This window comes from Bubalus bubalis, chromosome 1, assembly GCF_019923935.1.
Source record: "Bubalus bubalis isolate 160015118507 breed Murrah chromosome 1, NDDB_SH_1, whole genome shotgun sequence".
In the NCBI taxonomy this organism is placed as follows: Eukaryota; Metazoa; Chordata; class Mammalia; order Artiodactyla; family Bovidae; genus Bubalus; species Bubalus bubalis.
In genome coordinates, this window is record NC_059157.1 from 146,708,436 (window position 1) to 146,721,466 (window position 13,031).

Consider the following 13,031-nt stretch of genomic DNA (forward strand, 5'->3'; position numbering starts at 1 on the left):
TAGCCAGTTCTGAATTATTACATGCTCTTTAAAGACATTTGGCCACACTGCTTATCTTTTCTCCATAGTAAATATAAGCACCTGAATTTTTATTTTATTTTAGTACCTGAATTTTTAATAATGTTACTTAACTTCTAGTCCATCTTCACTCATTAAATTGATAAATCTCTGTGATCAGGGACTTTATCAGTCTTGTCACTGCTATATCCATTGCCCATGGAGTTCCTGCTGCACACTGGGCAATACAATTCAGTAAGTGAATGACAAACAACTTCCTGAAAAAAATAGATTTGATATTTTATTGTGGATTAAGGAAAATTCAACAGAACATAGGCTGTCATGTGACACATCTCCAGATAAGAAAACCTCATTGTCTCAGGAAGGAAGAGATTATCTTTAGTCTGGAGGACAAAAAGAGGTGTTTGGGTGAGGAGATGAATGTATCTGGCTTCAAGTAAAACAAAGATGTGTCAAATTGTCATAAAGAGAATTTGGATATATTCTTTGTGGACATAAACCAGGGAATCTTTGGGTAAAATTCATAGATATGTCAATTTAGCTTAACATTAAAAAAAGCCCAAAACTACTCTTTGATAAAAAGTGAAAAATAGCTGCAGTGCCTGGAATTCTGGAAGGGCTTTAATACAAATATGTTTTATCAACTAGAGTTAATAATGAATAAAGTTGTCAGGATTTGGAATGAACTTTTCCAGAATCTGACACACACCGCATGATGTAAAGTGAACAAACTAGAAGACCTTTAAGGAGATATTTTATGCAGAATGAAACACTGAATAGGAGATGAAACAACATTACCTCATGGAAATTTCAACTTTATTTAAAGATCATAATGTTTATTTCTGAGTAAAAAAAAAAGTTAAAATTATTTAATTAATAGAAAAGCTAGGAAAAGTATCCAGAAAAGAGCCAAAACAATCTAAGAATAGAAAATCTTTGATTATAAAATATGTCCAACTTCATGCCAATAAAATACAAGGCTTTCAAGAGAAATAATTGAGATAAGGATATCATAAAGAGCTTTCCTCATGGCTCAGACAGTAAAGAATCTGCCTTCAATGTGGGAGATCCAGGTTCGATCCTGGGTCAGGAAGATACCCTGGAGAAGGGAATGGCTACCCACTCCAGTATTCTTGCCTGGAGAATTCCATAGACAGAGGAGCCTGTTGGGCTACAGTCCAAGGTGTCACAAAGAGTCAGATACAACTGAAGTGACTTAGTATGCATGCTTGCATGGGACATCATAAAAGTTTTAAATAATTGAAAATTATGAAAATGATTATTTTAATTTACTAATTATTAATTAATATGATAGAAGAATTATTAAAATAACATTGTTTTTATATGGTAGATAGCAAACATATAGATTTAATATCAGTTTGATCAAAGGATTTTACCAATTAATTGGATTATACAAAATTGATATTAAATAAGATTATTTTATTTATATAATCATGTTAATAATTAGAAATTCAGTATGCTTTGGTGCTCAGTTTGAAAAATTCATTAATCATGATTTGGGTCTATTGTGTACATATGTGTATTGCAATAAAGCTTACTTAAAATATTTATTTCTCCAAAAATAATGTCACTGCTATCACTGAAGCTTAACTTGGCATATTTTTTCCTTCATCTTACTTTCCTTAGAATCAATGTCCTGTAAATAAAATCAAATATACATGGATATTTTAATTTTAGTTTGCAATGTATCATTCATCATATTACCTATATTTGTGTGTGTGTGTGTGTTTGTGCTTTGTATTCAAAATTACATTGGGTTTTGGTACAATCAATCTAATGGTTTACTTACTTAAGCAAGCCCTCTGGTAGGAAAAATCTTCAGCAAGCAGCTTTTATTGAGTACAGACTGTGCTAGGCTACAGAAATGAACAAAACAGGCATGTTTATCTACTCTCATGGAGTTTTCCAACCTAATGGAGTTGATTATTCAAACAAAGGAACCTCAAGTGAACGGTGATACAATGAAAAATGTTTGAATTCAAGAAGTATTTTATATACTCAAAGTCTCCCATAAATAAAGAAATTTGCAATTAAGTTTTTATGTAAATTTCTTAGAGCATTTGATTTCCCAAGTCCCTTCTAATGTTCAAGTGTTCTCTTAAAATCAACCTATTTTAAGGATTGCATATGCTACTACAAAACTCAGTTTCCAGGACTTTTTCTTGGCATTTCCTTGGCTTATTCTTGAAACTGTGGGCTTGCTGCCATCAACTTTATGGCACAGATTAGAGCAAACGGACACGAAGAACAAAAATGGTAAAATTTGGAAGACTCAAAAGAGAAGCCAATGAGTTTCAAGTTTGGGGTTATTTTCTCATCCATGATTAATACTAAGTCTGAACTCATTAAAAGAAATACTCTGTTGATGCTTTGTAAAAGTGCATTTGAACTTAATACAGACTATTGCCCTGTAGCCCTTCTGGGGTTAATATGATTGCATCCAAATGATAGCAGTTGCTCTGATGTCACTGGAAGACAGATATAGGTACAAATATAATGCATTTTCACATTAGAAATTAGGCAGATTATCTGGATGCACTTGCAAAGCTAATAAAGAAAAGAAAGAAGGCAGGAAGAAGGGAGGAAGAGAAGGAGAGAGGGAAGAAAGAAGGAAGGAGGGAGGGAAGGAAGGGAGAGAGGAAACATTTCTGCTTCTCTTTAAATCAATCTAGTATTCAGTCCAGTTCATTTTTCTAGAGAGCTGGAGGAGGCTAAACATTGCCTGGTGGTTCTCTGTAACTCTCTAGCTAATTAAGCCAACCTTTCTGTTGAAACAATGCAGAGGAAAGAAGAAAGAATAATCCTCTAAACCATGAAAGCTTTGTTCATCCATCATATCAACCATCTAGTGAGAATCTTAGAGATCTTTTGTCTGGCAGCCTTTTTCCCTTTCAACTGACGAACAACTGAAGCTGTGCTGTGCAACCTAATTGCTAAATGCAAACTGTGTTCTGGGAATCAATTTGTTTGCATGATTCTATCCAAGTACTTTAGTCAAGCATTTAGGAGACTGGGTTAAGTACAAAAATGTCTCTTAAATACTAATTACAATCTAAATTTTCCTATAAAATAATAGAAAATGTGCTTTAAAATGGGCACCTGACTTTTAGTTATATATTTAGAGGAAAAAAAAAGAAACGATGTCTCAGCAAAGGTGAAAATGTGTTGGAACATACAGATTTGGATTAAGAAGAGTAGCATGTTTGTGTGTTTTTAAGATATTTTGAACTTTTTATTTTCCCCTTCAATATAATCGAGTTGAACAACACTGATTGGAAATCTGTGGCAATTTCATTATTCAGTTCAGTTCAGTAGCTCAGTCGTGTCTCTTCATGACCCCATGAATTGCAGCATGCCAGGCCTCCCCTGTCTGTCACCAACTCCCGGAGTTCACTCAAACTCACATTCATCGTGTTGGTGATACCATCCAGCCATCTCATCCTCTGTCGTCCCCTTCTCCTCCTGCCCCCAATCCCTCCCAGCATAAGAGTCTTTTCCAATGAGTCAACTTTTCACATGAGGTGGCCAAAGGATTCAAGTTGCAGCTTTAGCATCAGTCCTTCCAAAGAAATCCCAGGGCTGATCTCCTTTAGAATGGACTGGTTGGATCTGCTTGCAGTCCAAGGGACTCTCAAGAGTCTTCTCCAACACCACAGTTCAAAAGTGTTAATTCTTTGGCGCTCAGCTTTCTTCACAGTCCAACTCTCACGTCCATACACGACCACTGGAAAAACCATAGCCTTGACTAGATGGACCTTTGTTGGCAAAGTAATGTCTCTGCTCTTGAATATGCTATCTAGGTTGGTCATAACTTTCCTTCCAAGGAGTAAGCATCTTTTAATTTCATGGCTGCAGTCACCATCTGCAGTGATTTTGGAGCCCAAAAAAATAAAGTCTGAGACTGTTTCCACTGTTTCCCCATCTATTTCTTTATTAAGTACTAGTAAAAAATAAAAATGAAAAGATCAGACAAAGTTCTGACAGTCAAGAAGCGTTACCTCTTATGAAATGTTCAGCTTTTAGACCAAAAGTTTTTTCTTACTTTCCAGACATCCATTTCATAGTGCCTATCTATCTATATTATATAATAATTGGCCTCTGCTTATTGCTAGAGCTGAAACCTCATCCCATATTCTGAATGCCTACAGTTACTACAGTTACTAATTATTTTTAAAGTTAGAAGATGATGTGCAGCTAAATGTATCTCATCTTCCTAATGGCATTTATTTAACTGAAATGTAATTTGCTCCTTTTTATTAGTGCTGACTGAAAATAAATCTTCCTCTTTTTTTCCTTCCCCAGAAAGTTTAGATTATTGGTGTGTTTTGCCTTTTGATCAAATTTGGTAGCAGGATTATGTAATTTATATATTTCTATGGGACTCTTCTCTTTAGTTCCCTCTTTTATCTTGCCTTCTCTTTTCTCTTCTCTTTCTCTTATAAAAATTCTGAATTCCTATTTCTCTGTGAAGTTGAGAGTATATCCCAATTCACTAGTTAAGAATAATGAGATAATAAAATGTAAGAACCAACTTGACCGTGGATCCTGTTTATATAGTATATTTAGATGGAAGAAATAATTTTTAGAGAATTGCTGAATTATTGCAAACTTTTACAGTGTACTAGTCCAATTCTGCCACCCTGGGTACCCATATTCCTGCCTTAAAAAACAAACCTGTCGAAGTAAGGAGGAAACTTAAATTCATGAAGCTAGGGAATGGTTCTTCAGTAATTACTTCTTTCATTTCCACAGTTTTCAATGAAAATGTCAGGAGATGGGGAAAACAAGTACCAAAAGTGAACTAGATTAAGACATTTGCATTAAAATATAATCTAAATTGCAAGTGATCCACTTATAAAAAATTCTGTATGCCCAAGTAAATTGTTATAAACTCTATATTGCTTTAGTAACATTTTTTTTTTTTTTGACCTTATTACCTCCAGGGAGAAAACAGTACAGTCATAAAAACCTTTCTGATAATGTATAGTGCATCTGGATGGAAGAAATAAGACTTGAAAAAGAGTTGAGATTCAGTCTGTGAACAGGCTTAAGAGTAACTCATACACATTGTGACCTTCCATTAGCTCATGTAGGACTTTGAAGTGAAATGTATTATTGCTTTAGGCACTTGAAGAATCAATGTACATTTTTGGGTTTTTATTCTTAAAAAAGTAATGTTTACCATGCATTTTTATTCATCTTAACCCAAGAGAATAAAGTGAATTTCTCTTTTCATATAGTACTGTGAAAAATATTTAATAGCTCATATTGAATTAATTCAAAATGTATCCAAAGTAATGAAGGTTATTCACTTAGTTCTCATTTCAACACGCATTTATTGAGCATATACTTTTTGCTCAGGATTATTTCAGGTACTGAGCATACAAAAATAAATAAGATATGATTTATTTCAGAGCTCAATATATAGTTGTTATTATGTAATTTGGCACTGTTACAGTGAATTGCAATAATATGCTACTATGATATATTTTAATCTTTATGTAAATGATGTTTGCTCAATTGGTTTTGGCTTCCTTAATATTTGGGCTTTCCAAGTGGCTCAGCAGTAAAGAATCTGCATGCAGGACAGGAGACCTGGGTCCCATCCATGGGTCAGGAAGATCCCCTGGAGAAGGACATGGCAACTTGCCTGGAGAATCCCACGGACAGAGGAGCCTGATGGGCTACAGTCCATAGGGTCGCAAAGAGTTAGACATGACTGAAGAGACTTCGCATACACACACGTACATCCTAAATATTTAAGTTGTGTAATACACACACACACACACACACACACACAATAATATACAATAATCAGGAGACAGATTAACCAGAAGGTATACATTTGCATGTATATTTTTGAAGAAAACTAGTTTACATTTTTTCATTCATCATTGGAGCTTCATCATGGAAGCTTGTAGAAAATCATGAGATTCAGGATAAGAAGTTTTATAAAACTAATTAGCCTAGGCTATAACCTTATAAATTAAAATGCAATCAGTATCCTTAAATTCCTAGAATGCATTTATGAATTAATAGTTGTTTTAATAGAATTCAGTGGTTATTAGACAATTTTATTTGGTTATATAATTAAGAATAATTGTTATAATTTATTTAATTTAAGAAAGCTATCTTTGGGTCAGTTTTTAAATTGTTCAGATTTTCAAACACTTAAACACAATTAGTTGTACAACCTGATCAATTTTGCAAATGTTACAGTCACAGAAATTCTTCTGGAAGGAATCAAAAAACTACTTCAAAATATATTTTATGCTTATATTTATCCTAAGAAGTTTACCATGTGCAAGATGATATGGAGATTATGACCTTGCAATAAACAAGATGGTATTTACCCTTTTCTGTTTATTATCCTTTTCTGTATCACCTGTGTCTCCATATTTACTTAAAATAATAGATTCTGTTGGGAATACACATTCCTTTTTATATGCTTAAATGTGAAGAGTAAATTTGTTTACTATATGAAAATTGCTTTGTCTGTTCTTTATATAAATATGTCAGTATAATAGAAGCAACATGTAAAGTGTTTCAAGTACTGCTCCCACTACTAATCATGATACTCACTGAATATCTCCTTTTTTGAGCTCAATTTTGCTTAGTTGCTTCCTGATTTTTTTTCTAAGGGTACTAAATCTGAACATCTCAGTTTTAAAATATAGATCCTTTAGGCACAGCCTATATGCTATATTATCAATTGTTTTTATTAAATGCTGAATTGCTATGGTAAAAAAAGAATAGTGTACATGTAAGGGACATGTAAAAACTGTTGCATGGTGTCTTACAGCCATAGTGAAAATTTATTTGATGCAGAGTTTCACATTATTTAGCTTAGCATGTAGGACACTCAGCTGGTGTCAAAGACTTGCTTATTGTTGTGAAAGGGTGGGACAGTCTTGTGGGACTGAGTCCTTTTCTGTCGGATCTGATGCTCTGTCCAGGTAGTGTCAGAATTGAATTAAATTGTAGAACACTCAGCTGGTGTCAGACTAGCTTATTGTCTTGAGAAAAGTGTGCACACAGTTAATGTCTAAAAGTGTCAGTAGTGAAGTGTTCTATGTGATAGAAAAGGAGACTAACAGGAAAGAAATATATAGTAAGGAAAAGCTGCATTTTTCCCCCTGCATAGGAAGGGAAAAATCTGACATTCTTCCTAAAGACCTGGGAAGAGTTGAACTCATGTTATTTTCCTCCAAGTATGCTCTTCTGGATGAGTTATAAGCTGGAATTAAGATAGGCATGAGAAACATCAACAGTCTTAGATATGCAGATGATATCACTCTGATGGCAGAAAGCCAAGAGGTACTAAAGACCTTCTTGATAAGGGCGACGGAGGAAAGTGAAAGGGCCGGCATAAGACTAAATATTAAAAAACCAAGATCATGGAATCCCAGCCTTATTACTGCATGGCAAATAAAAGGGGAAAAGGTGGAAGTAGTGACAGATTTCTTCTCGGGCTCCAAAATCACTGTGAACGGTGATTGCAGCCATGAAATCAGAAAACAATTCCTTCTTGGCAGGAAAGGGATGACAAACCTGTTTAAAAGCAGAGACATTACTCTTCTGACAAAGGTCTATATAGTTAAGGCTGTGGTCTTCCCAGTGGTCATGTACAGTTGTGACAGCTGGACTGTAAAGAAGGCAGAATGCCAAATAATTGATGCCTTTCGACTGTGCTGCTGTAGAAGACTCTTAAAAGTTCCTTGATCAACAAGGAGATCAAACCAGTCTATCTTAAGGGAGATCAACCCTGAATATTCCCTGGAAGGACTGATGCTGATGCTGAAGCTGAAGCTTAAGTTCAAGTATTCTGGTCATCTGATGTGAACAGATGACTCATTGGAAAGTCCCTGATGCTGGGAAAGACTGAGAGCAGAAGGAGAAGAGGGTATCAGAGGATGAGATGGCTGGATGGCATCACCAATGCAATGAACATGAACTTGGGAAAGCTTCAGGAGTTGGTGAGGGACAGGGAGGCCTGGTGTGCTACAGTCCAAGGGGTCACAAACAGTCCGACACAGCTGGGCGACTGAACAGCAATAGCAACAACATGCTCTTCTTACAGGATTTCCTATTTGAATGATGGCAGCTCTGTTAATCCTCCCAGTTCCTCAGGCCAGAATTCTTGGAGTCATCTTTGACTGTTCTCATTTCTCTCCACTTCTAATTCATGGCCAGTTATAAGGACTCACCCTTCAAAATATTTGCAAGCTTTGAGCACTTCTCTCAATTTCTGCTACTACTTCCATGGTTCACACAACCATCATCTCTCATATAAATTATTCCTGTGATCTCCTAACTGATCTCCCTGCTTTTACCTGTGGATTCTCTGCAGTCAATTCTCGGAGATAATCTTTTTAAAAAGAATAAGTGAGATCTTATCCTTTATTTGTGCAAACCTTCTAATTGCTTCTTCTCTCTCTCACAGCAGATATAAAAAGATTATAAGGTCCTACAGGTAAATAAATAATATCACCTTCTACTCCTTCCTCCCTGACTGGCTTCACTTGAGTCACACCCTCCTACTAAGGTTCTTGGAAAACTCCAGGCACACACCTGTCTCACTAGCCTTTGCTTTCTGCTTTTGTTAAAATACTCTTCCCTCAAATAAATTGCATGGCTCACTCTTATCCTCTGTCATCTCTTCACTTAAGTTTCTTTGTTTTCGAATATTGCAGAGTTTCCCTACCCAGAGTTTTCCAAAGTCAAGGTTAAGGCACAGCCCTTCAGACTGTCAACGTGTCCCAAGATTTCAGATGTAACTTGCGAATTCAGAGTCCACATGCATTCCTTCAGATTTGATAATTCACTAGAATGACTCACAGGACTTATAAAAATGCCATAAATTACAAATAACAGTTTTAATATAGCAAAGGTCTTCCCTGGTGGCTCAGATGATAAAGAAAATCTGCCTGCAATGTGGAATACCTGGGTTATGAAGATCCCCTAGAGAAGGACAAGGCAGCTATCTCTAGTATTCTTTTCTGGAGAGTTTCATGGACAGAGGAGACTGGTGAGCTACAATCCATGGAGTCACAGAGTTAGACACAACTGAGTGACTAACACACACACGATATAGCAAGAGCACATAGTTCAGAACCAAAGGAAAAGATACAGAGAGCAAGATCTACAACTAACAAGCTTCCAGATAGAAATCTTCAACGTCCTCAGAGACACTTCATCTTCATGGCATCAACTGTGGTAATGCGCACATGGAGAACTGCCAACCCAGAAAGCTCACCTGACTTTGAGGTTTAGTTTTATTTGGGTTGCATTAGAAAGTCATGACACAGTCAATTATTGGCCAAGTGGTTCAACTCAATCTTTAGGCCCTTCCTCTTCCTGGAGCTCAGGCTGATATCAGTTGGCTCAAAGTCCCAACCCTCTAATCACTGGTTAGTTTTTCAGGGGAGGTCAGTTCTTTCCCTAAGATTATCAGTGTGTGCAGCCCCACGCTGAGTCATTGCATTAGCAAAAGCCATCATGTGCACAACATGAATCACCCTGTTAGTATAAACTATCAGGTATGGTGCAAAATCCCAAGACTTAGAGGTTATCTCACAAGGAAATTTGGACAAAGTCAATCAAATTCCTTATTATACACTCCCTACCTCTGCCCTCCACACACACACACACATACTTAACTTACTCATGATTTCCTATCATTCCCACTTTCCACTTTCTTATTTCTAGGAGCTATTACTATCCAACATACTATATATTTTTCATTATTATCATTATTGTCTATCTTTCTCAAGAATGAAAACTATATGAGGTAGGAATTTTTTCCTGTTTTTGTTGTTGTTGTTGAATGTTCTGTGATTCAAACATCTTTGACAAAGTATGCTCTCAATTGATATTTGTTTAATGAAAGAATAGGTTTAATCTCTAAATTCAGATTATTTTATAACCCTTCTATTCTTTAAATTGAAATATAGTTATTTAAGCATGACATGACAGAATATAAATCCATGAATATTTGCATATAATAAATTATCCACTATATACTATATCCTCGTGGCCTGCTTATGATTGTGGAATATTTCAGGTGGCCTTTCAGTTTACAGCTACTAATCATGGCTTCATTTTACTAGATTGTAAAGCACACTAAAATATATTCACTTTAAAATAACTGTATAGCACAGGGAACTCTGCTCAGTGTTATGTGGCAGCCTGGATGGGTTTGAGGGAAAATGGATCCATGAATACGTATGGCTGAGTCCATTCAGTGTTCACCTGAAACTATCACAACGTTGTTAATTGGTTACACTCCAATATAAAATAAAATGCTTAAAAAGGAACCGTATATCTTAGTTAGAAATAACCATCTCTGAATTCTTAAAGGAATCTTAATTCCTGTGTTAGGATTGGGTAAGCAATATTGGAATTTGTATTTCTAAGAAAATTTGACACATGAAGTTGAGTATATCCTAGTTCTTCATACCAGGCACCCTGAGTCAGTTAATTTCTTTTTAAAGATTCTATTCATAAAATGACTAGAAAATGTTCCAATACCAATGACAAGCAAGCAATTTTCTATAATACAATTGTTCAAATGATATTCTGCATTTTTGGTTAAATAAACCATGTCTTAAAACTTTTCAATCTTACCTTAGAGGAAAAGTGCAATGAATGATCTTTAGACTACTTTGTATAACACAAATTAGAAAAAAAAAAAACTTGATAATAAAAAGAGAAGAGATTTCTTTATATGATGGAAAGTGTTGCATATTTTCACTTTGAGGTCTTTATTTTGTAATCAGAATATAAAATTTTTTTTTTAAAAATAGCAAAGTCAGGATGTTTACATTTATCTTATAATTTTGAAATTAAAATTATATAGTGTTTCAGAGGGTTTCCCAGGTATCTCAGTGGTAAAAACATCTGCCTGCCAATGCAGGAGTTGCAAGAAATGTGGATTCAGTCCCTGGGTCGGGAAGATGGAGGAGGAAATGGCAACCCACTTCATTATTCTTGCTGGGAAAATTCCTTGGACAGAGGAGTCTGGTGTGCTACAGGTCATGGGTCGCAAAGTCAGACACAGCTGAGGGACTGAATATGCACAGCACAGTGTTAATGAATTTTGTACCTGGAAAATATATTGCATTTTACAAAGTTTTTAATTTATACAAATAAGAGAATTGTTTCTCTGGTTAAGTTTTAGTCTTTGGAGGTTTTTTCAAATTATAGAATAAAATGTTTCATCACTTCAATAGCTATTTCAACCACTTTTTGAAAACAATATCTGCATCCATAGGCAAAGGAATTTTATTATCTCTGAACTACAATTTGGAATGTCATGAGTTATTTCATAGGACAAAGTTTGTTAAATGAACACTGGCAGTGCCATTAGTGCTTCGCTCTTGAACTCAAGTACAAGTCAGCTCTGTTTAAGTCACCATTTGCAGAAGCCAGAAATGAATGTGCAGTTAAAATGGTGCCATAAGTTAATTAGAATAGAATTAGAAGGAAAGTGGGCTATTTAGGAACATAAGAATTGCTGTACCGAATCAGACCAGTGGTTCTCCTGGTTTAATATTCAGCCTCCAGCAGCTGTAGTTGTTAGTTTCTAAAGCTTTAAAATAAAAGAAAAAGACTACATAATTCACCTAGACAAGTGTGCCATCTGTGATCTGGAGCAATTTTCTTCCTGACCTCTTTCAAATAATACCCTAAAGCAAGAGGGTTCAATCCTGTTATGATATTGGTTTAGCTTGAATAGCTCTGGTTTTTAATAATTCTTATTAAATCATCCAGTTCCTACATAAAATCAACCAGTTCATCACGAAGCTATTTATCTCTATAGCTCTTGACTCATGGTTGAATATGTCTGCATCTGTGATAAAATAGGAACTTATGGTACTTATTCAACACAAGTTCTTGATGGCAAAATTTGCCTTAGATAACCATGCTAATGAATGCCTGCTTTTCTTTCCAAATTCTAGGGGTTCACAGGCTTTTGGCAAGAAAAAAAAAAGAGCTGACTTGTACTTGAGTTCAAGAGCGAAGCACTAATGGCACTGCCAGTGTCCATTTAACAAACTTTGTCCTGTGAAATAACTCTTGACATTCCAAGTTGTAGTTCAGAGATAATAAAATTCCTTTGCCTAGGGATGCAGATATATTCTAGCAGTACTCCCAAGTTTCTGTCAATAATATGTAGAAGGTATGTTATTAATGGTGAAGAATTTTGTGTGGTATACTTTTAGAAAAGTTCAGCTGGAGATTTTCTTATATGATTGTGCTTAATTTAGAAAGGGATGAATTGCATTTGCCTGTCACTTTAATCTTTTTTTTTTTTTTTCTTTTTTTGATACAAGTCTCAGTGACTACTTTCTAGGTTTCTTGTTATTCCAGATATCACCTCTAGGTTAGTAATTCTAAATTATGTTTACAGTAAACCATCAGGCCAAGAATCCCTCAAGAATCGTAAATGCCTACAAACTAAAGTCTAAACCATTTTCCTAGATTGCCAGATCTTATTGCTATAACACTAATATCTTAAAGCTATTATTCTAATAGAATCTCCTCTTAGAGTCCAAGAAAATAACTTTTTTTTTTTTTTTTCATTGCTATTTGAACTAGGAGGAACACAGTTTTGTACCTATTTTATTTTAGTTCCCTTTCTTTAGTTTTCCAAAATTTTCTTTCTGGTTCAGTTTCTTATTTTTTTCTCCTTACTTCAGGTAAAATTGCATTTCTTTAGGTAATTCCCTTTTCGGACAAGTCATGTTTATGCTTGATTTAGGCTACCAGATATTGTTAGTTCTTTGTTTTCATGGATGTCCTTTCTTGTAATTCTCTGAGGGAAACTATGTTTTCCATATGTATTTGTATTTCTAAAGCCTAGAGCAGTGTCAGACTCATAAAAGTAGCAAACAAATATATGAAAGGGAAATCTTTAGAATCACCAGTAATTATCCAGATAGTCACATCCAGAATGTTTATTCTTTGAGTTTCTGTTTGTGTGACCTAGG

General features: G+C 35.1%; 1 protein-coding gene across 1 annotated transcript in view; it reads left to right on the top strand.

Annotated features, from left to right (window-relative positions):
* BCHE (butyrylcholinesterase) overlaps positions 1-13,031 on the top strand; it is a 77,541-nt gene that overhangs the window by 49,256 nt on the left and 15,254 nt on the right. The window lies entirely within an intron of this gene.